Here is a 26,103-nt window from a genome sequence, read left to right as displayed (position 1 = left end):
TTAATTAAGAAAAAAAGAAGAGGAAGAAGAAGACTACTATATATCCCATGCTATGGTTTTCAGCAAAGGGTGTGTAATCAGGCATATTTTATTAAAGTAACAAAGTAAAATGATGTTCGAAAATTGGAATAACAGAAAACATAAAAATCAGAGATTTTAAAAAGAGATATGGCAAAGTGTAGAGAATATAGTCAATAGTGTTATATGGTGACAGATGGTGGCTATGTTTGTAGTGATCATAGAATAATGTATGGAGATATTGAAAACCTGAAACCAATGTAACACTGAATATCAACTATACTCAAATAAAAGAATAGTAAAAAAAAAACATTTTAATTTAAAAAGATAAAAAGAGGGACAAGAATTTGAAAATTGAATTTCAAAAAGAGTAAATATGAGGCTAATACATACTCTGAACCTTGAGGAAAACACCATTTAGAACATGCTTCCCATTTTGAGAAAACTAAAATAAATCAATACCATAAAAGAACCCATTTTAACTGAGAGATGTAATGAATGCTCAAGAAATAATTTTATGACAGGATAATTCTTCCTTATGAAACAGCATACAGAAACCAGGGGAAACACCTGGAAGCAAAATCAACTATACTGAAAATAAGAATTAGGAAAAAGATAAATGATGAAAGATAAGAAAATTAGACCTGCGACAGAGACCTAGTGAAGAGAACTTTTAGCTTGTGGTTTAATGTTTTTGAGAATGATCTAGAGTTCATAACTGCCTTGAGGCAGGCTGGTTGTAGGCAGTTTAGGCAGACCCCGAAGACAGGCCCACTTTGAGCAGGTGGTGTTGGAGGAGGCCATTGGGCTGGACAAAGACAAATCCAACCATTTGACTAAAGTGTCTGTGAAGATGTTGAAGTCAGATGCAACAGAGAAAGACCTGTCAAACCTAATCTCAGAAATGGAGATGATGAAGATGATTGGACAGCACAAAGACACCATCAACATGCTGGGTCCTGCACACAGGATGGTCCTTCGTACACTCTCACGGAATATGTCTCCAAAGACAACATACAGGATTACCTGCAGGCCTCCTGACCTGGAGTACTGTTAAAATATCAGCCACAATGCAGCAGAGCAACTCTCCTCCAAGGACCTGGTATCCTGTGATATCAGGTAGCCTGAGGCATGGAGTACCTTGCCTCCAAGAAGTGCATACACCAAGACCTGGCCACCAGGGAAGTGCTGGTGACAAAGGACAACAAGATAAAGATCTCAGACTTCAGCCTTGCCAGAGAAATCACCACATCAGTTACTATAAAAAGACAACCAACAGTGGACTGCCTGTGAAGTGCATGGTCCCTAAGGCCACGTTTCACCAGATCTACATCCACCAGAGTGACTTCTGGTCTTTTGGGGTGTTCCTGTGCAAAATCTTCACTCTGGAAGCCTCCCATATCCTGGAGTGCCTGTGGAGGTGGTTTTCACGCTTCTGAAGGAGTCATTTGATGGATAAGCCAATAAGTGCATCAGAGAGTTATACACAATAATGAGGGGTGGCTGGCATGTGGTACCTTCAAGCTGGTGGTAGAAGACCTGGATTATACTGTGGCCTTGACCTCCAACCAGGAGTACCCGGACCTGTCCTTGGCCCTGGAACAATACTGTCTATGCTTTCCCAACACCCAAAGCTCCACCTGCTCCTCAGAGAAGAATTCCACCTTCTCTCATGTGTCGTTGCCCAGGGAGGCCTATCTTCCCTGACACCCAGCCCAGCTTGCCAATGGTGGACTCAAATGTCTAGTATTCCTATTACTCCTGTCCATATTCCGTCAGAAGCAGTAACCCTTACCCCCCACCCTCCCTGCAAGACTCACTGCCTTCTCCTTTGTCCCTTTCCTACTTGAAGGAGCCAGCTGCCTACCTGAGGCCTTCACCACTTGAAGTTCACCTCTCTTCCCCTTCCTCTTCCTCCTCCTTACAACCTGCTCAGGAAAGAAAGGCACAGAGAGGCAGGTACTTGCTCGTGGCTACTTCCTTCCCTCCCATATGTTGGACCAAGACCCCTCCCTGGCATCTGGTACAGCCTGGACGTCGAGGGAGTGGGAGATGAGGCATGCCAGTGAAAGCTGTCGGAGCTTTCCTGCTTTGGTTTTGTCTGCTTAGCATAACATGTAAATCTGAGTTCTGGTGGCAGGGACTTAGTCCTTGGGGCTAGTGCACTAGCGAGGGGAGGTCAACTGTTCTGGGCCTTGGCTAAGAGCAACCCCTGCTCCAGAGATATGGTGCCAAGGGCTTATTAATTTTGATACTAATTTGCTTTGCTGACCAAGTACCTGGTATCAAAAGATGGGAAGGCAAAGACTGGAAGCAGTGTTGTGACCATGGGGTCCAGCCCCAAACTATGAAGAAAACACAAAGTGTATAAATCTGAGTAAGTATATATTTACACACCTCTTTGAATAGGTTGTTATCAAAGATTTAATCAATGGATAATATACTCCTTGTGGCTGGGAGGCATCAGTTGCCATATATTAAAAACAAAGAAAAGAGGTGTCTGGGTGGCTTCATCCATAAGTGTCCCTTCTTTTCAGGTCATAATCCCAGGGTCCTGGGATGGAGCCCCACATCAGGCTCTATGCTCAGTGGGAAACCTGCTTCTCTTTTTCCCTCTGCCCTGCTTATAGTTCCTCTTCCTGTCTCTCTGTCAAATAAATAAAATATTTAAAAAAAAGAAACAAACAAAATGTTTTTAAAAGTACTTTTTTTTTTTTAATTTTCTAGGGTTGCCTGGATGACTCAGTTGTTTAGGCAGATGTTTGCCTTTGGATGAGGTCATGATTCCAGTGTACAGGAATCCAGCCCTGCATGGGACTACTTGCACCCCAAGGAGCTTGCTTCTTCATCACCCTTTGCACGTAATTACCCCCACTTGTGTGCTTCCTCTCTCTCTCTCGCTCTCTCTCTCTCTCTCTCTCTCTCGCTGTCAATAAACAAAATAAAATCTTTTACTAAATAAATCAATCAATAAATAAATAAATTTCTAAACCTACTTTCAGTTTAAGTCCCTTAACAAAAATTGCTACTGATTCATTAAAAAAAAAAAGAAAACATAATTTAGAAAGATGCTTCCAGAGCTAAAAAGCTGTTTTTTTTCCAGGATTAAATATAGAAGTGCTTTATAAAGTAAAAGAAAAAATATGCTACATTAACACTAATCACACTATAACTTTGGTGGTTATATCAAGATAATGAAAAGTGATTTTAAAGCAAATTTCATGATCAGACATAAAGATCAAGTCAAAATTACAGAAGAGTAAAAGGATGAATTCATCAGGGAGTATAATAATGCTTGACTTTTAATACTTAATAACAGATTTGGGGATATATAGGGAAAAACTAAGAACAAAAATCATAACTTCTACCTTAGAAGAGAAATGGAAAAGAATTTCAACACCTTTATTTTAAGATTATATAGACAAATGGTCATCAAATTGGTAAGATATGTAAGACTTGAATAAAATTATCAACTAACTAGATATGCTTGATATTAAAGAACACTCCCAACAACCGCAGACTACATATATCTTAAGCCATGATTTTCTTTGCAAAGGTCAACATTGATAATGTTCTAGTCATACCTCCGTGTACCAGGAAAGAAGTAGCATATTTCTTGAAAGACACAACTATCAAAGCTCCATTGAGAAACCGTAAAGATGGAGAAGGGCTTTGCAAATTATATATCTGATAATGGACATCAACTCTGATTGTTAAAATATGAATAAAAATAAAAAACCTTACTAATAATCAAACAGAGTATCCAATTTTACATGTGAAGAAAATTATTGAAGAGACATGTCACCAAAAGGATATGGATGGCTTATAAGCACATGACAAATTTCTCAACATTTAGACATTAAAGAAATACAAATTAAAATCATAATGAGACATCTATTAGAATGGCTAAAATTATAAAGGCTAATTGTACTTCATCTGAGCTAGATTGAGAAGCAACAAAAAATCTAAACTGTTGTGGGCATGTATCATGATATCACCACTTTGGAAAATAGTTTGAAAATTTTTTTAAATGCAAAATATGTTGCAGTTACACGAATAGCCATTTTACTTCTAGGCATTTAACCAAGAGAAACAAACCCTATGTCCGTACAAGGACTTGTATATGAATTTCATAGCAGCTTTATTTTTAAGAATTGAAAACAGTGGAAATGTTCATCAATGTCCATCAATAGAGCAAAGACAAATTATGATCTATTCATTAAAGAGATTACTATTCAACATCAAAATGAACTATTAACAATTGGAGATTCTCAAAGTAATGGTGCTGAGAAAAGAAAAGCCAGGCAATGAATAGTATATACTGTGTGATTCCATGACTATAAAAAATCTAGAAAATACAAATTTATATATAGTCACAGTCATCAAATATATTGGTGTGATTTTAGTGCCTTCTTCTGTGCTCCCATAGCTTCCTACACTTGGATCTCCGAGCATTTGTTACACCATGTGAAAATATGAACTCTTTTTCTTTATTCTGTCTTACTAGAACAAGAATCCTTGAAATTTTATGGACATTTGAACTCTCAGTTATTAGCAGAAATTCTATCACACAGTAAGTTTCCAAATATAAAAGCCAAAGTTTTACAATGACTTCTAAGCTTTTACATGATCTAGCCACTCATTTAACCTCTGTGACCTCTTTCCCTGCTACTCTTCAGTCCCTCACAGTGGCCTCCTTGCTATTCCTCAGATATGCCAGGCACGATCCAACCTTATGGCCTTCAAGATAGCCAATTCCTTTGTCTGGAGTGACCTTATTGCTGATAGTTCTGGGCAAATGCATCACCTTTCCATACCTTTGTTCAATTGTTAGCTTCATTGTAACTACCCTGATCTTCCTATTAAAAATATTAACTCCCTATCCCCTGCCTAGCAACCTTGATTTTTCTCACCCTGATTTAATTTTTCTTTTTCCCCATTGTACTCATCATTTTTGAATGCACTATGCAATTTTTATTAAGGTTTATAGCTTTTAATTGTCTAACCCATTAAAATAAAAGTTCTACAAAGCCAAGTATTTCATTTATCAGTGTAGCCTGAAGTAATATCTGCCATATAATAGACAGTAGACAACTGGTAAATTTTAGAATAAATTAATGTTGAGAGTATACTGAATTTCATAAGTCATTTCAATATTTTTTTCCAAAAAATAAACTATGAAAAACATACATTAAATTTACTTTCAAAATATTTTATAGCATATAATGGACAATATACATAAGCCTTAAAGAAACAATCATATAAATAACCATTTTATACCTACTTAAAAATTGCATAATACCACACTCCTAGATCCTCTCTGAATGCTCTAAAATAACCCTTCAAAGGAAATACATTTTTAAAAATTACAGATTTTTTGGCAAATAATTTAATAAAATAAAAGTTTCATTCATCTATATAGATCATAATAAATGTTTTTATTAAGCATGAAATTATAACTCTGAAGTGTGGTAAAAATAAACCACCTGCTAAGGGTGAGAGAACAAAAATAAACATCATTTTTCCAAATAAGAGGAATTTATTACCTTTGAATCAAAGCATGTGGATTTGTTCAAACTGGCAATAAAGGAATATGGAAACACAAACCATAGAATGTCATATTTTAGATTTCTAAAAGACTTCATAGTGAAGAGTATACATTTTTTAAATGCTACATTATGCTACATAATAACAAGATGACAGGTTGTGACAAATAGCATTTAAAAAGCTCTACTCATAATGGAACGGAAGGTGTCATTTCCCTATAATTTTATATATGTCATTAATTTACTGTATCTAGATACAACATATTACCAAACAGATGTTCATCCAAGACTAAATTATTTGTAATGGAACATAATATTTTGAACCTACATATAATAATCATTTTTCGATCTAACATTTATAGTTTTGCTAAACAATTTATCAGTTGTCGACAAAAAAAAATACGATAAAAAGTCGTGTTTGGAAAAGTAGATTTTCTTTGAAATTTGCATTTAAATAAAAATATTTGCTGATATTTTTAAAACTTTAAATGTAATTTTATATATATCTGACCTATCAGATGGTATAAAATTTTTTGAGAAAATATGACATATTTTTTTGATCTCGGTAGAAAGTATTAATAAAGAGCAACTGTTTGTATTATTTGTATTGTGATATCTTAGTTAATAAACATGAATAACTGGTATAAAATATGTTTTTTTAAAAATTTTATTTATTTACTTGACAGAGATCACAGGAAGGCAGAGAGGCAGGCAGAGAGAGAGGAATGGAAGCAGGCTCCCTGCAGAGGAGAGAGCCCACTGTGGGACTCAATTCCAGGAACCTGGAATCATAACCTGAGCCAAAGGCAGAGATTTTAACACACTGAGCCACCCAGGTGCTCTAAAATATGTTCTTTTTTTATTTAGAATTATAGTTCTTGCCAAAATATGGAACTAGCTGGAACTGAATGCCTCCTTCAAAGTCAGCTCTGGAGGTATTATGCAAGTGTAATATGGAACTATTTCAGATATGAACCAAAAACAAAGAAATGTTGATAAATTCCTTAAAAGACTCAAAGTTGCTCTTGACTGGTATGTTTCAAGCTCTATTCCTGGTTTGAGGACAGGTTTTAATAGGCCTGCCACTGTAGAAATCAGCTGGATGTTTAGAGGCTATCAGAACTGTACAAAAACCTTGAAGGGGTAAAGACTTGAAAATTCTTTAGAGAGATTAGCTCCCTAAGGCATTATTCATCCAAACATTTTCCTCCAAACAATTAAGGCTGATGGATGAGGGGCACCTGAGGGGCTCTCTCATCACGTGAGTGGTGGGTTAAGCCTCTGCCTTCATCTCAAGTCATGGTCTCTGGGTCCTGGGATCCAGCCCCACATCGGGCTCTGCTCAAAAGGAAGACTGCTTCCCTCCCTGCTTGCCTGCCTCTCTGCTTACTTGTAGTCTCTCTCTCTCTGTCTCTCTGTGTCCAATAAATAAATAAAATCTTATAAAAAGGCTGATGGATGATAAATTATGAAAACTGCTCCCTCCAAATGATGCTTCTTCATAAGGATTTAAGAATTTATAATTGTAAGAACTTAAAATTGAAACTTGATCGTAGGATTTATGTTACAGAATAACATCAAGTGAAGGCAGTTATTATTAGATCTGAAGTATTTGTGATTCTGAATTCTTGGCCTCATTAGTAAATTTATTTTTAAATTCTCCCATGGAGTGGTGATTGGCCTTCAGTCTTTCATTGATGTACATCATTGGGTCAAATGAGATGTGTGTGCCCAGAACTATGTATACTCTTCTTTGTATTTCACTGGAGATGGCATTTCTGAGTTTTTTTTTAAAAGATTTTATTTATTTATTTGACAGAGAGAGAGCCCAAGTAGACAGAGAGACAGGCAGAGAGAGAGAGAGAGAGGAAAGCAGGCTCTCCACTCAGCAGAGAGCCCGATGCGGGACTTGATCCCAGGACCCTGAGATCATGACCTGAGCCGAAGGCAGCGGCTTAACCCACTGAGCCACCCAGGCGCCCCCTGAGTTTTGTTCAATTTAATTTGGACAGATGTTTTAATAGTCACTTCTAGAGTTGGCCCTGGAGAATATCTTCCTTTTTTTTTCTCTTCCCGATTCTCTGAAAAACCCTGACTAATTCACATTATCACAGTGATATCACAATTCAAGTTTTTCCAAACACTATAGCTGCAAAATAGAAGGAAGCTACTCAGAATGTAATGCTATTGTGAATGATTGAGAAAGAAAACATTATTATAGTTTAGCTACCAGGTTTCAATGTATTTTATTGTTGCTTAGAAAATCTTAGCATACCCAGACTTTACAGAGATTTGATGATCCTAAGAGGAGCTGAACTCATGGACCAAAATAACTATGCACATAAAAAGTACAATTACTTACCTAAAAAAGATGATGTGGTTAACTTTATATGGCAATCCAAGTGTTATTGGAACAGGAATTTAAAAAATAGCTTAGGGGCGCCTAGGTGGCTCAGTGGAATAAGCCACTGCCTTCGGTTAAGGTCATGATCTCAGGGTCCTGGGATCAAGCCCCACATCAGGCTTTCTGCTCAGCAGGTAGGCTGCTTCCCTTCCTCTCTCTCTGACCGCCTCTCTACCTACTTGTGATTTCTCACTGTCAAATATATAAATAAAATAATTTAAAAAATAGCTTATAAGTATATGATAAAATAATGATATACATATACAAAGAAAAGAAAGATACTATACTGTGAATATAAATTAAGTGAAAATTGTTGAACTAAAGCATACAATAAATGGAGACTAAGATGAATATAGCTGTAAAATGAATAAGTGAGTTGGGAAAAACAAACAAACAAACAAATTAATGACTTCTGCCCAAATGCAGCAGAAGAGAAAAAAAAATAAAGAAAATATTTAAATAAGTACTGAGATAAATTTTGGAGAATTAAAGAAAGATAAAAGATACCAGACTTAAAATGATGCCAAACATGAGAAATCAGAAACAAAACAAACCAAAAACCACACACGCAAAAAACCACTCATATAGGGCGCCTTGGTGGCTCAGTGGGTTAAGCCGCTGCCTTCGGCTCAGGTCATGATCAGGGTCCTGGGATCGAGTCCCACATGGGGTTCTCTGCTCGGTGGGGAGCCTGCTTCCTCCTCTTTCTCTCTCTGCCTGCCTCTCCAACTACTTGTGATTTCTCTCTGTCAAATAAATAAATAAAATCTTTAAAAAAAAACTCATATATATTATGGTGAGTTTTAAGAATATCAAAAACAGAGAAGAGCATAAATGATGCCCAAGAGAAGAACAGATCACCTAAAATGTACAAGAATAATACTGACAGCAGAATTCTCAATAGTACTAGCATATAAAGAAGACAGCTGGGTGTTTGTATAGATGGAAAATATATTTGAAACTAGATATTATACATCAAGCCAAATTCTTGATTAAATTTGAGAGCACAGTAAAAATACAATGAAGCATGTTAGGTCTTAGAACATTTATCACACAGAGACACACATTTTAGAAAACTTCCTTGGAGGACAGCTCAATTTAGATAGAGAAAACAGAATTATGTACTCAAAGGCACATTTTGAAGGAAGGATTGAATATAGTCTGCACTGCAAATATTCTTTAATCGTATGTTCTGAATTTCCTAAATTTAAGAAGTATTTGTTCAAATATTTATCTTTAAATAAACCCTAGGAGACTTTTTCTTGGATTCTGGAAAATCAGTCCATTTGGATACAAATCTTTTTGTCACTGATGGAAATTTTGATAGCCCTTAACTGTGGAATGTCTAATGTATTGTTACAGCAATTGTGATTTGCCAATACATGGGTGATGTGTGTGTGTTGTGCGTGTTTATTTTTATTTTTGATGGTTTTACTCTTCTATGAGATTTTTATGTAGACATAATTTTAATAAATTATGATTTGTTGAAATTTATCTGAGGTTATATATAATAAAATGAAATTTGTGTGAACTGAAGAAGTGCATCTCCATTTATTTTTTTAAGAGTAGACTGGTCTTTAAAAATTGTCCAAAGAAGTACATTATATTCATTATTAAATTTGATAATATACAATAAAGTATTTATGGTCATATGGAACCATATCAAATTCTGCTATTAATTCATATTAATAATTACCATAAGAGGAAAAAGGGATATTTTTCAAAATGAAAATTAGTGTATTTTTCAAAATATGATATAGTGTTATTCACTGAACAGAGGGAACAAATGTCAAAGTTTAACACAGTTTACAGAATGTTTTAACATAAATTGAAATTTAAATCTCACCAAATTTCACAGTTCTAAGTAAAATGATAGCATTTTAAATCCTTGAAAAGTGGTAAGTGACCCAAAACATTGCTTAGAAAAACAAACTTAACACTACACTAGTCTGAGATGGTTAAGTTATGGTACAACTTGCCATTGTGTATCATCAAATGGTATATTTTTTTCTTTTGGTCTTGTCATTATATTTTATTTTAGCCATTCTGATAAGTGTGTAGTGATATCTCAGTGTCATTTTAATTGCATTTCCTTGATGTCTAATTATGTCAAATTATATTATTTTGATGTTTAATGTTCTGAGCTTTCTCAATTCAAGACCATGAAGCCACTTAGGAAAAATGCAGTTGCAGATGCACTCATAGACCAACTCTTATTTAGAAATAAGAACAAACATTACTACCCATTCCAACAAAAAATAGATTTGTTATGCAGTAGGAATTTTATAAATTACCTGACACAAGTTATATAGTAAGATGAAATGGGACAGGTGGCTTCTTGCAGCTATATACAACATCAATTGAATTTCAATTTTCAGTATAATTTTTCCAAGGTATACACAGAATATATATTTAATGTAAATTGTGAACATTTTAAACTCTGTATATGGAAATTAATCAATTTTAAGTTTATACCAATCAAAATTAACGGAAGTTTATTTTAAATTAGTTAGATTTCTCTATATTGCAAGACAGAATAATCAAGAATTGGTAAGAAAAAAATAATCTCTGTAAAATTACTGGGGGTGCATTATAAAGTGTTCGGTAAACGATCAAACTCACAATTTGGATTGAATGGCAAGTGACTTAAAATCTGGAACTCATTGTCAATTTTTTTTTTCTTCATTGTGTCTTAAATGTGGAACAACAATGAGGTATTTCAAAGAGGTGAACCACAGATAAATTTCTCTAAGGGTGTGATGAGGGTTACTCAAAAAGGAACTTGACAAGGCTTTTAAAGATATCGACAATCATTATAACATAACGTGACTGATTGTTACCGTGCTCTTAACTGGGCAAACAATTGTTGGCTTCCAAGAAAGACTAACATAGTTGAGATTGTTGTAGCTGCCTTCTAGCACAGGGTCTCATGAAACAGGGATTCTAGCCACTGGCTGTGCAAGGCATGAGGCCTGTTAGTGATTCTATTTTTTCCTCTGCAGAATGGGTCTTTCTATATTCCAGGTCCTTTCTACCCCAATAAATAATGCGGCGATTCTCTCAGTCAGTTGTACTTTTGGTTTAAACAGCCAACTGTCCCTTAAAAGGGACTTTTTTTAAAGTCCTTTAAAAAAAAAGTTCTTTCAAAAAAATCTTTTTTTTTTATTTTATATTTTAATTCCATATGTTTACTCTGATCCTGGAACTTTGTCATTTTGACCTTCTCTGCTGATTAAAATATTCTCTCCAAAATGTCAGTTATTTGCAGGTACTTGCACTGTAGACATTCTTTACATATTTTTTAAAAAATCCATTCAGGATTCTTAGTGAAAATCCCAGGAATCTGAAAGACTACCATTTGCTATTCATCGAACAGTTACTGTCTCCACTATGTGACAGGGTTTCAGAGAACATGAGCTCAAAAGAGATGTAACCTTTTTTCCACATTCTGCTACCATGTTCATTTCTATGTTACTCAGTGGAGCCTTCTTTGTAGAAACATATTATCCAATCTTTTATAAAGCTGAATTTAAATTCTGTCCCTTCATTCCCCACAAAGCTTAAAAAGCCAAGCAAATTTTGTTCCATTTTTAAAGTACCCATAGAAGGCACTTTTTTAATGTTGCGTTTTTCAGTTTTGATCACTCTTTATGTTACTTCTACTTCACAGATAAACAATTGCTAATGACAATGTGAACTTCCTACAAATGTGCAATCAAAATCCCTAGGTACACATTACTGAAGTTCTTCGTTCCCTTTAAACATTATTTCTCTCTTGATATGCATTCTTGTTTTGTATTATATTGCATTATAAAGTTTTTTTTAACAGACTGCATTTTTTAGAGTAGTTTGGGGATCAAAGTAAAATTCCCTTTCCCCACATACACACAGCCTTCCCCATTATCAACATCCTGTACCACGGTGATAATTTTTCACGCTCACTGACCCTACACTGACACATCATTATCACCCCAAAGTCCACAGTTTACATTAGAGTTCACTCTTGGTGGGGCACCAGGGTGGCTCAGTGAGTTAAGGCTTCTGCCTTCGGCTCAGGTCATAATCTCATGGTCCTGGGATCAAGCCCCAGACCAGACTATCTGCTTGGCAGGGAGCCTGCTTTCCCCCAGCCCCTGCTTTTCCTGCCTGCCTCTCTGCCTGCTATGGTGCCTGTCAAATAGATAAATAAAATCTTTAAAAAACCTTTTCTCATAGAGTTTACTCTTGGTATAGTATCTTATGCATTTTGACAACTGTGTAGCGATATATATCTAAAATATCATACATATCATACAGAACATTTTCACTGGCCTAACAATCCTCTGAGCTCTGCCTGTTCATCCTCCTCCTCTCCTAACTGCTACAAACTGCTGACCTTTATACCATTTGCATAGTTCTGCCTTTTCTAGAAGGTCATATAGTTGGAACCTTGCAACATGAAGCTTTTTCAAATTGACTTCTTTCACTTATTATGACGAATTTTAAGTTTGTTCCATGTCTTTTCATTGCTTGGTAGCCATTTCTCTTTATTGCTGAATCATATCCCATTGTTCAATGGACCACAGTTTATCTATCCATTCTCCTCCTGAAGGACATCTTGGTTACTTCCAACTCTTGGCACTTATGGGTAAAGCTGTTACAAACACAGGTTTATATGCAGGATTCTGTGTACACAAAGTTTTTGCTCTTTTGGGTGAGTACCAAGGAGCACGATTGCTGGGTCATATGGTAAGAATATGTTTAGTTTTTTAAGAAACTGCCCAACTGTCTTCCAAAGTGGTAGCACCATTTTGGTGTTCTCACCAGATTGAATAAGAGTTTCTCTTGTTCCTCATCGTCAAAAGCATTTTATGTTGTCAGTATTTTGGATTTTAGTCATTCTAATAGATGTGTAGTGAAATATCATTGTTTTATTTATTTATTTTTAAAAAAGATTTTATTTATTTATTTGACAGAGAGAGAAGACAAGAAGACGGAAAGGCAGTCAGAGAGAGAGAGAAAGGGAAGCAGGCTTCTGCTGAGCAAAGAGCCCAACGTGGACCTCGATCCCAGGACCCTGACATCATGACCTGAGCCAAAGGCAGCATCTTAACCCAATGAGCCATCCAGGCGCCCCTCTTTGTTCTTTTAATTTACAATTCCTTAATTAGACATGCTGTGGATCATCACAGCATCTTTTCATATCATTATTGCCATCTATATATATTCTTCAGTGAGGTGTCTGTTCCAGTCCTTGCCAATTTTTCAATCAGGTCATTCATTTTATTGTGTTTGAGTTAATAAATAAATAAATACATAATGATAAATAAATAAATAATAAATAAATAATAAATACATGAGTGAATTTATTATATATGTTATATGTGCTATATATAGTATATTTTATATATTATTATATATTAAATAATAATTTATTAAAAATAAATTTACTAATGAGGTCAAGAATTAAGAATCACAAATACTTCAGAATTAATAATAACTGCCTTCACTTGATGTTATTCTATAAGATAAATACTACAATCAAGTTTCAATTTTAAATTCTTACAATTTTAATTTCTTAAATGCTTATGAAGAAGCATCATTTGGAGGGATCAGTTTTCATAATTTATCATCCATCAGGCTTTTTTAAAAGATTTTATTTATTTATTGGACACAGAACGAGAGAGAGAGAGAGAGAGATCACAAGTAAGCAGAGAGGCAGGCAGCAGGGAGGGAAGCAGTCTTCCTTTTGAACAGAGCCCGATGTGGGGCTGGATCCCAAGACCCAGAGACCATGACTTGAGATGAAGGCAGAGGCTTAACCCACCACCCACGTGATGAGAGAGCCCCTCAGGTGCCCCTCATCCATCAGCCTTAATTGTTTGGAGGAAAATGTTTGGATGAATAATGCCTTAGGGAGCTAATCTCTCTAAAGAATTTTCAAGTCTTTACCCCTTCAAGGTTTTTGTACAGTTCTGATAGCCTCTAAACATCCAGCTGATTTCTACAGTGGCAGGCCTATTAAAACCTGTCCTCAAACCAGGAATAGAGATTGAAACATACCAGTCAAGAGCAACTTTGAGTCTTTTAAGGAATTTATCAACATTTCTTTGTTTTTGATTCATATCTGAAATAGTTCCATATTACACTTGCATAATTTCTCCAGAGCTGACTTTGAAGGAGGCATTCAGTTCCAGCTAGTTCCATATTTTGGCAAGAACTATAATTCTATATATTAAAAAAAAACATATTGTAGAGCGCCTGGGTGGCTCAGTGGGTTAAAATCTCTTCCTTCGGCTCAGGTTATGATTCCAGGTTCCTGGGATTGAGTCCCACAGTGGGCTCTCTTCTCAGCAGGGAGCCTGCTTCCATTCCTCTCTCTCTGCCTGCCTCTCTGCCTTCCTGTGATCTCTGTCAAGTAAATAAATAAAATTTTTAAAAAAACATATTTTATACAAGTTATTCATGTTTATTAACTAAGATATCACAATACAAATAATACAAACAGTTGCTCTTTATTAATACCTTCAACCAAGATCAAAAAAATATGTCATATTTAATCCAAAAATTTTATATCATGTGATAGGCCAGATATATGTAAAATTACATTTAAAGTTTTAAAAATATCCGCAAATATTTTCATTTAAATGCAAATTTCAAAGAAAATCTACTTTTCCAAACATGACTTTTTATCTTATTTTTTTTTAATTTTGTCGACAACTGATAAATTTTTTAGCGAGACTATAAATGTTAGATTGAAAAAAATGATTAATATATGTAGGTTCAAATTATTATGTTCCATTAAAAATGATTTAGTCTTTGATGAACATCTGTTTGGTAATGTGTTGTATCCAGATATAGTAAATTAATGACATATAAAAAATTATAGGGAAATGACACCTTCCGTTCCATTATGAGTAGAGCTTTTAAAATGCTATTTGTCACAACCTGTCATCTTGTCATTATGTAGCATTTAATAAATATATACTCTTCACTATGAAGTCTTTTAGAAATCTAAAATATGACTTTCTATGGTTTGTGTTTCCATATTCCTTTATTGCCAGTTTGAACAAATCCACATGCTTTGATTCAAAGGTAATAAATTCCTCTTATTTGGAAAAATGATGTTTAGTAAAGTTCTCTCACCCTTATCAGGTGGTTTCATTTTAGGACACTTCAGAGTTATAATTTCATGTTTTTAAAACATTTATTATGATCTACATAGATGAATGAATCTTTTATTTTATTAAATTATTGGCCAAAAAATCTGTTATTTTTAAAAATGTATTTGTTTTGAAGGGTTATTTTAGAGCATTCAGAGAGGATCTAGGAGTGTGGTATTATGCAATTTTTAAGTAGGTTTGAAATGGTTATTTATATGATTGTTTCTTTAAGGCTTGTGTCTTATTTTGGTTTTTTTCTTTGTCTTATTTTGTCTTATTTTGTCCATTATATGCTACAAAATATTTTGAAAGTAAATTTAAGGTATGTTTTACATAGTTCATTTTTGGAAAAAAAATATTGAAATGACTTATGAAATTCAGTATACTCTCAACATTAATTTATTCTGAAATTTACCAGTTGTCTACTGTCTATTATATGGCAGATATTACTTCAGGCTACACTGGTAAATGAAATACTTTGCTTTGTAGAACTTTTGTTTTAATGGGTTAGACAATTAAAAGCTATAAAGCTTAATAAAAATTGCATAGTGCATTCAAAAATGATGAGTACAATGGGGAAAAAGAAAAATTAAATCAGGGTGAGAAAAATCAAGGTTGCTAGGCAGGGAATGGGGAGTTAAGAATTTTAATAGGAAGATCAGGGTAGTTACAATGAAGCTAACAATTGAACAAAGGTATGGAAAGGTGATGCATTTGCCCAGAACTATCAGCAATAAGGTCACTCCAGACAAAGGAATTGGCTATTTTGAAGGCCAAAACGTTGGATCGTGCCTGGCATATCTGAGGAATAGCAAGGAGGCCACTGTGAGGGACTGAAGAGTAGCAGGGAAAGAGGTCACAGAGGTTAAATGAGTGGCTAGATCATGTAAAAGCTTAGAAGTCATTGTAAAACTTTGGCTTTTATATTTGGAAACTTACTGTGTGATAGAATTTCTGCTAATAACTGAGAGTTCAAATGTCCATAAAATTTCAAGGATTCTTATTCTAGTAAGACAGAATAAAGAAAAAGAGTTCATATTTTCACATGGTGTAACAAATGCTCGGAGATCCAAGTATAGGAAGCTGTGGGAGCACAGAAGAAGGCACTAAAATCACACCAATATATTTGATGACTGTGACTATATATAAATTTGTATTTTCTAGATTTTTTATAGTCATGGAATCACACAGTATATACTATTCATTGCCTGGCTTTTCTTTTCTCAGCACCATTACTTTGAGAATCTCCAATTGTTAATAGTTCATTTTGATGTTGAATAGTAATCTCTTTAATGAATAGATCATAATTTGTCTTTGCTCTATTGATGGACATTGATGAACATTTCCACTGTTTTCAATTCTTAAAAATAAAGCTGCTATGAAATTCACATACAAGTCCTTGTACGAACATAGGGTTTGTTTCTCTTGGTTAAATGCCTAGAAGTAAAATGGCTATTCGTGTAACTGCAACATATTTTGCATTTAAAAAAATTTTCAAACTATTTTCCAAAGTGGTGGTATCATGATACATGCCCACAACAGTTTAGAATTTTTGTTGCTTCTCAATCTAGCTCAGACGAAGTACAATTAGCCTTTATAATTTTAGACATTCTAATAGATGTCTCATTATGATTTTAATTTGTATTTCTTTAATGTCTAAATGTTGAGAAATTTGTCATGTGCTTATAAGCCATCCATATCCTTTTGGTGACATGTCTCTTCAATAATTTTCTTCACATGTAAAATTGGATACTCTGTTTGATTATTAGTAAGGTTTTTTTATTTTTATTCATATTTTAACAATCAGAGTTGATGTCCATTATCAGATATATAATTTGCAAAGCCCTTCTCAATCTTTACGGTTTCTCATTGGAGCTTTGATAGTTGTGTCTTTCAAGAAATATGCTACTTCTTTCCTGGTACACGGAGGTATGACTAGAACATTATCAATGTTGACCTTTGCAAAGAAAATCATGGCTTAAGATATATGTAGTCTGCGGTTGTTGGGAGTGTTCTGTAATATCAAGCATATCTAGTTAGTTGATAATTTTCATCAAGTCTTACATATCTTACCAATTTGATGACCATTTGTCTATATAATCTTAAAATAAAGGTGTTGAAATTTTTTTCCATTTCTCTTCTAAGGTAGAAGTTATGATTTTTGTTCTTAGTTTTTCCCTATATATCCCCAAATCTGTTATTAAGTATTAAAAGTCAAGCATTATTATACTCCCTGATGAATTCATCCTTTTACTCTTCTGTAATTTTGACTTGATCTTTATGTCTGATCATGAAATTTGCTTTAAAATCACTTTTCATTATCTTGATATAACCACCAAAGTTATAGTGTGATTAGTGTTAATGTAGCATATTTTTTCTTTTACTTTACAAAGCACTTCTATATTTAATCCTGGAAAAAAAAAACAGCTTTTTAGCTCTGGAAGCATCTTTCTAAATTATGTTTTCTTTTTTTTTTTTTAATGAATCAGTAGCAATTTTTGTTAAGGGACCTAAACTGAAAGTAGGTTTAGAAATTTATTTATTGATTGATTGATTGATTTAGTAAAAGATTTTATTTTGTTTATTGACAGCGAGAGAGAGAGAGAGTGAGAGAGAGAGAGAGAGAAAGCGCACAAGTGTGGGTAATTACGTGCAAAGGGTGATGAAGAAGCAAGCTCCTTGGGGTGCAAGTAGTCCCATGCAGCCTGGATTCCAGTACACTGGAATCATGACCTCATCCAAAGGCAAACATCTGCCTAAACAACTGAGTCATCCAGGCACCCCTAGAAAATTTAAAAAAAAAAAAGACCTTTTAAAAAGATTTTGTTTGTTTCTTTTTTTTTTAATATTTTATTTATTTGACAGACAGAGAGACAGGAAGAGGAACTATAGCAGGGCAGAGGGAAAAAGAGAAGCAGGTTTCCCACTGAGCAGAGAGCCTGATTTGGGGCTCCATCCCAGGACCCTGGGATCATGACCTGAAAAGAAGGGACACTGATGGAGGAAGCCACCCAGACACCTCTTTTCTTTGTTTTTAATATATGGCAACTGATGCTTCATAGCCACGAGGAGTATATTACCCATTGATTAAATCTTTGATAACAACCTATTTAAAGAGTTGTGTAAATATATACTTACTCAGATTTATACACTTTGTGTTTTCTTCATAGTTTGGGGCTGGACCCCATGGTCACAACACTGCTTCCAGTCTTTGCCTTCCCATCTTTTGATACCAGGTATTGGGTCAGCAAAGCAAATTAGTATCAAAATTAATAAACCCTTGGCACCATATCTCTGGAGCAGGGGTTGCTCTTAGCCAAGGCCCAGAGCAGTTGACCTCCCCTGGCTAGTGCTCTAGCCCCAAGGACTAGGTCCCTGCCACCAGAACTCAGTCTTACATGTTATGCTAAGCAGACAAAACCAAAACAGGAATGCTCTGACAGCTTTCACTGGCATGCCTCATCTCCCACTCCCTAGAGGTCCAGGCAGTACCAGATGCCAGGGAGGGGTCTTGGTCCAACATATGGGAGGGAAGGAAGTAGCCACGAGCAAGTACCTGCCTCTCTGTGCCTTTCTTTCCTGAGCAGGTTATAAGGAGGAGGAAGAGGAAGGGGAAGAGAGGTGAACTTCAAGGGGTGAAGGCCTCATGTAGGCAGCTGGCTCCTGCCAGTAGGAAAGGGACAAAGGAGAAGGCAGTGAGTCTTGCAGGGAGGGTGGGGGGTAAGGGTTAAAGCTTATGATGGAATCTGGACAGGAGTAATAGGGATACTAGTCATTTGAGTCCACCATTGGCAAGCTGGGCTGAGTGTCAGGGAAGATAGGCCTCCCTGGGCAACGGCACCTGAGGAGCAGGTGGAGCTTTGGGTGTTGGGAAAGCATAGACAGTATTGTTCCAGGGCAAGGACAGGTCCGGGTACTCCTGGTTGGAGGTTAAGGCCACAGTATGATCCAGGTCTTCTACCAGCAGCTTGAAGGTACCACATGCCAGCCACCCCTCATTATTGTGTATAATCCTCTGGTGCACTTATTGGCTTATCCATCAAATGACTCCTTCAGCAGCGTGAAAACCACCTCCACAGGCACTCCAGGATATGGGAGGCTTCCAGAGTGAAGATTTTGCACAGGATCAATCCAAAGACCAGAAGTCACTGTGGTGGATGTAGATCTGGTGAAACGTGGCCTTAGGGACCATGCACTTCACATGCAGTCCACTGTTGGTTGTCTTTTTATAGTAACTGATGTGGTGATATCTCTGGCAAGGCTGAAGTCTGAGATCTTCATCATGTTGTCCTTTGTCACCAGCACTTCCCTGGAGGCCAGGTCTTGGTGTATGCACTTCTTGGAGGCAAGGTACTCCATGCCTCAGGCTACCTGATATCACAGGATACCAGGTCCTTGGAGGAGAGTTGCTCTGCTGCATTGTGGCTGATATTGTAACAGTACTCCAGGTCAGGAGTCCTCTGGGCCTGGAGGTAATCCTGTATGTTGTCTTTGGAGGCATATTCCGTGAGAGTGTACGAAGGACCGTCCTGTGTGCAGGACCCAGCAGGTTGATGGTGTCTTTGTGCTGTCCAATCATCTTCATCATCTCCATTTCTGAGATTAGGTTTGACAGGTCTTTATCTGTTGCATCTGACTTCAACATCTTCACAGACACTTTAGTCAAATGGTTGGATTTGTCTTTGTCCAGCCCAATGGCCTCCTCCAACACCACCTGCCCAAAGTAGGCCTGTCTTAGGGGTCTGCCTAAACTGCCTACAACCAGCCTGCCTCAAGGTAGTTATGAACTCTAGATTATTCTCAAAAACATCAAACCACAAGCTAAAAGTTCTCTTCACTAGGTCTCTGTCGCAGGTCTAATATTCTTATCTTTCATCATTTATCTTTCTCTAATTCTTATTTTCAGTATAGTTGATTTTGCTTCCAGGTGTTTCCCCTGGTTTCTGTATGCTGTTTCATAAAGAAGAATTATCCTGTCATAAAATTATTTCTTGAGCCTTCATTACATCTCTCAGTTAAAATGGGTTCTTTTATGGTATTGATTTATTTGAGTTTTCTCAAATTGGGAAGAATGTTCAAAATGGTGTTTTACTCAAGGTTCAGAGTATGTCTTAGCCTCATCTTTACTCTTTTTGAAATTCAATTTTCAAATTCTTGTCCCTCTTTTTATCTTTTTAAATTAAAATGTTTTTTTTTAACTATTCTTTTATTTGAGTATAGTTGATATTCAGTGTTACATTGGTTTCAGGTGTTCAATATCTCCATACATTATTCTATGATCACTACAAACATAGCCACCATCTGTCACCATATAACACTATTATAATATCATTGACTATATTCTCTACACTGTCCCATATCTCTTTTTAAAATCTCTGAATTTTATGTTTTCTGTTATTCCAATTTTCGAACATCATTTTACTTTGTTACTTTAATAAAATATGCCTGATTACACACCCTTTGCTGAAAACCATAGCATGTGATATATAGTAGTCTTCTTCTTCTTCTTTTTTTCTTAATTAACATATAATGTATTATTAGCCCCAGGAGTACAGGTCTGTGAATCGCCAGGTTTACACACTTCACAGCACTCACCACAGCACATATCCTCCCCAATGTTCATAACCCCACACCCTCTCGCTACCCTCCCCACCCCCCCGGCAATTCTCAGTTTGTTTTGTGAGATTAGGAGTCTCTTATGGTTTGTCTCCCTCTCGATCCCATCTTGTTTCATTTACTCTTTTCCCGTCCCCCATATTGCACCTCCATTTCCTCATATCAGGGAGATCATATGATAGTGTCTTCCTCTGGTTGACTTATTTTGCTAAGCATAATACCCTCTAGTTCCATCCATGTCATCGCAAATGGCAAGATTTCATTTCCTTTGATGGCTGCATAGTATTCCATCGTGTGCATATATATACATATATATGTATATATATGTATACCATTCATTAGTTGATGGACATCTAGGTTTTTCCATAGTTTGGCTATTCTGGATATTGCTGCTCTAAACATTTGGTGCACGTGCCCCTTTGGATCATATAGTAGTCTTCTTTACCTCTATCAGAACCCCAGGAAGCTTTATTTATTTATTTACTCACATAAACAGATGATCCAACACAACGTTTTTTGATGTTCAAATGTATTATAATGTCTTACCGCTTAACACTATGCTTACTGCTCTCTTTCACTGTCTGACTAAATCCTCATCATCACTATGCCATTTAATCATAAAGAACATTTGAAGTCAGAGTTCTCTCCATATCAGGGAATGAAGACTCCACCCTTCTGTTTGTGCAGGTAAAATAAATGTTGATATTGTCTGTCCTGTACATACTCCATCCTGTTCACCAGAATATTCACCATCAAAATATATACAAAATAAAAACCATACCTCACCACTTCAATTACCACCCAGCATGCTAAAAACACCATCATATGTTCCTGAATTATTGACTTGATTGATAACCCCACTTCCACACATGCTGCACTCCTCTCTCCCTGCAAATTTATTTTGGTACAGCAACTTAACCTAAAAATCAAGTCAGATGATTTTATTCTGCTGTTGAAAGTCTTTTGGTATCTTCCCCTTTCATATTAAATAAAAACTGAAGGCGTTTCAATGTACTAGAAGGTCATGCATCAATACGTTCTTCCTCTCTCCACTACTATGAACTCCTCATTGGCCTCCTTGATTTTCCTCAAAAGTAACAGACCAGCTGTTCACACAAAGTCTATATACTTACTTGCTCTGCCTAGAGCAATCTTTTCCTTTAATATTTGTATAACACCCTCCTTCACTTCCTGGGTCTTTGTGCAAATAACATCTCATAAATGAGATATAACTACCCAACAAAAAATAAAATTAACTTTCATCCCAGCATTCTCCAATGGTTTTTTCCTTTCTTGTATTTCTTTGTAACACTTATCACCATCAACCATCCATCATTATTCTATTACTGGTTTATTTTCTTATTGGAGACAGAGAGAGAGAGAATTGGGAGGGGGCACAGAGGAAGAAGAAAACACCCCTCTGCCTAGAAAGCTTGCGGGGAGTTACATCCCAGGACTCTGAGATCATGACCCAAGCCAAAGGCAGTCACTCAATGGTCTGAGCCACCGAGGTGCCCCTCTATTATTGGTTTATTTCACGATTATATTTCAAAAAAATGTAAGCTCTTTGTGGTCAGGTATTTTATATGTTTGATTAATTGAAGTATTCTCAGAAAGGTAGCTGGCAGATTGTAAGGGATCACTAAACTGTATTTTGTTGTTATTATTGGGCTCCTTTATGGGCTTTACCTCTTACGCTAGACGTCTATCCTTCAGATGTAAGCAATAAGAATAGAGCCCTGCTGCCTGTTCAAATGAGTAAAAAGCCTGTATTAAGTGGATTTTTAAAAGCTAAATGAATGGCTTAATAGTTGTATATAGGGGGAAAGGGAACATATTTTCCACGCTTTAGAAGTGGAGTTCTTTTATAGAGTTCTTGTACAAGCCTACACTATTGAACGATAATGGGCAGTTGTACATTCCAATTATACAAACACTTTGATAATTTATATCTTTTTTTTGTAATTCATGACTGGATCATTTAATTCCTTAGGAGCATTATAGCATTTCAACTTTTCATGTTCAATAAACTTATTGGGGTTGCTACCTTTTTTATTCAAATGGAGAAATAGTCATGATTTAATCTAAATAAAGTGTTATTGATTGTGTTGTTTTCTAGGAATGAGTCGCACATGCTAGTTTAAAAGTTTTGATAAATTCCCAAGTCTGTCACCGATAAAAACCTTTTGTAGATTAGTAACTTGATCAAAACAGAAACGTTATGTAACACTCAATTGTTATACTATCTTTGTTTCCATCTTGCATTGTAATAACACCCATCTTAACTCTATTTAAGACAAGTCATCGCCAGATGGCTTTCTGGCATTGATTGCATGATATGACAACTATTATAACTAAAAGTTTTTGGTTTTAGTAGCATATAAATCAATTTAGAAAAATATATTTATTTGAATATAAGGTAAAGTTTTAAATTATTTGGGAATAGTAAACTAAATTTTTTTGTAAATTTTTATTTTCTAAAATTTCATTGAGCTCTTTTGCAATAAGAAACAAGTTACAAAAAATTAAGGTTTTTTTTACCCCAATTCAAAATTATTAGGAATATAATCATAGAGGTTGAAGTATTTAAAATATTGAACCCAAAATATTTTATTAGGTAAATTTGTGAATGCTGAGCATTCACTGTTAAAATATACTAATCCTATTGATAGACTGGTAGAAGCCTAAAATCAAATATTTATTAAATATTTATATCCATATCTTTTCATGGCTTGGTAATTCATTTCTCTAGCATTAAATAATATTCCATTGTTTCCATGTACTACACTTTATTTGACCTTTCACCTCTGGAAGGGTATCTTGGTTGCTTCCAAGCTTTTGTCAGTAATGAATAAAACTACTATAGACATCTTTGTGGGTATAGATTTCATCTTCTTTGGATAAATACCAAGAACTGCTACTGCTGAATCATCTGGCAAGAATATGTTTAGTTTTGTAAGAAACTGCCAAGTTGTTTTCCATTCTTTATTCTCAATAGGCATGGAAGAACATTCCTGTTGCTCCACATCCTCACCAACATTTTGTGTTCTGTTGTCAGTGCTCTGGATTCTGGGTATGTCTGCTTTCTCTTTTTTGTTTTAATTTGCATTTTCCTGATGACATATGATGTGAAGCATCTTTTTATATGCTTATTTGCCATCTGTAATATTTTCTTTTGTGAGGTATCTGCTAAGGTCTTTGGCTCATTTTTAATCAGGTATTTCCCCCATTGTTGAGTTTTAAGGGGTCTTTGTGTATTTTTGATTAACAGTCCTTTGCCAGATGTGTATTTTGCAAATTTTTTCCCATAGTCTGTGCTTTGCCTTTTCATTCTCTGGGCATTGTGTTTCACAGAGTAGACATTTTTAAATTCAGTGCTTGTGCTTTTGTAGCTAAAGTTATTTCCAAAACCAAGGTCATTTAAATTTTCTTCTATATTACCTTCTACATGTTTCATGTTTAGGTTTATAATCCAATCTGAGTTAATTTTTGTGAAGAGGGTATGATATCTGTCTGGATTTATTTTATTTTATTATTTTATTTTATTTTATTTTATTTTATATTTTTACATTTAGATTCACCATTACTCCAGAACCATTTGTTTAAAAGATTGTATTTTGCTCTCTTGTAATGCTTTTGCTTTTCTATTCAATATAAAATATAATTGTTAATATGTATTCCGTTCCTTTAATCTAGTCTTTCTGTGTTATTACAATATCTTGCTTACAATTATCGTTAGGGTATACTTTTTTTAAAGATTTTATTTATTTATTTGACAGAGAGAGAGATCACAAATAGGCAGAGAGAGAGATGAGGAGAAGCAGGCTCCCTGCTGAGCAGAGAGCCCAATGTGGGACTCGATCCCAGGCCCCTGGGATCATGACCTGAGCCGAAGGCAGAGGCTTAACCCACTGAGCCACCCAGGTGCCCCATCATTATGGTAAACTTTGAAGGCAGTCCTCAGTCTTTGTTCTCCTTCAACACTATGTTGACTATTGTGAGTCTTTGCTTCTCCATATAAACTTTAAAATAAGTCTGTTAATATTAAAAAAAAAGAACTTGCTGGAATGCATTAATTGTATAGATAAACTTGGAAACCAGTGACCTCTTGAAATTAGCAGGAGATAGACCATGGACATCAGTTGTCACAGTGGTGCCTCGGGCAGAACCCTTTGCAAATCCCTAGGCAAAATGAGACCTCAAGGATCTAAGTGTCCACCTGTCTGAAAGCTGGGGAATCTAGATAAGGGAGGGAAAATTAGTTATGATAAAACATATCAACAAACATCAATAAATTTTGTAAAACTAATTGTCATGGCTCATATCCTATATGACCAACAGAGGGACCATCTAAAGGAAAGCATCCGTTATGTTTATTGTGAAATTTTTTATTCAAAATAAAGCAGAGAGGGGAAGACACAATGAGAAAATTACCATTTTTTAAATGGTAAACTTCTTACAAAATGGAATAGGTTTTATATTTTAAGTAGTATATTGAAAAGTAAAACATTGGGGCACCTGGGTGGCTCAGTGGTTCGGGCTGCTGCCTTTGGCTCGGGTCATGATCTCAGGGTCCTGGGATCGAGCCCTGCATCGGGCCCTCTGCTCCGCAGGAAGCCTGCTTCTCTCTCTCTCTCTCTACCTGCTTGTGATCTCTGTCTGTCAAATAAATAAATAAAATCTTTAAAAAAAAGAAAAGAAATGTAAAACACAAAAAACTAAAATTTTAATTTAAAAAATTATGTAATTTTTTAAAACCTTAAAAATAGCAGAACCATTTTTCTTATTACTGGAAAATACATTGTATATATATCTATCAAAAATAACTTGTCGGGTGCCTGGGAGGTTCAGTGGGTTAAGCCGCTGCCTTCAGCTCAGGTCATGATCTCAGGGTCCTGGGATGGAGCCCCACATCGGGCTCTCTGCTCATTGGGGAGCCTGCTACCTCCTCTCTATCTCTGCCTGCCTCTCTGCCTACTTGTAATCTCTCTCTGTCAAATAAATAAATAAAGTCTTTTTAAAAAATAACTTGCAATGGGAGCGCCTGGGTGGCTCAGTGGGTTAAAGCCTCTGCCTTCGGCTCAAGTCAGGATCCCAGGTTCCTTGGATCCAGTCCCACATCGGGCCCTCAGCTCAGAAGGGAGCGTGCTTCCTCCTCTCCCTCTGCCTGACCCTGCCTACTTGTGATCTCTGTCAAATAAATAAAATCTTTAAAAAAAATTTTTTTTTAAAATAATTGTCATGTCTGGAATCAGGAGCATATGGAAAAAAATAATATCTGAGGACAATACTTCTGCCATGTTTTGTGCCTTGTTAATATTTTTAAACAGTCAGGCAACTTTTAGCTTTATTGAAATACCTGCTAAGATACCAGCAG

This window comes from Mustela nivalis (genome assembly GCF_964662115.1).
Source record: "Mustela nivalis genome assembly, chromosome: X".
In the NCBI taxonomy this organism is placed as follows: domain Eukaryota; kingdom Metazoa; phylum Chordata; class Mammalia; order Carnivora; family Mustelidae; genus Mustela; species Mustela nivalis.
The sequence above is the reverse complement of the archived record's forward strand: the minus strand, read 5'-3'. Positions refer to the sequence as shown.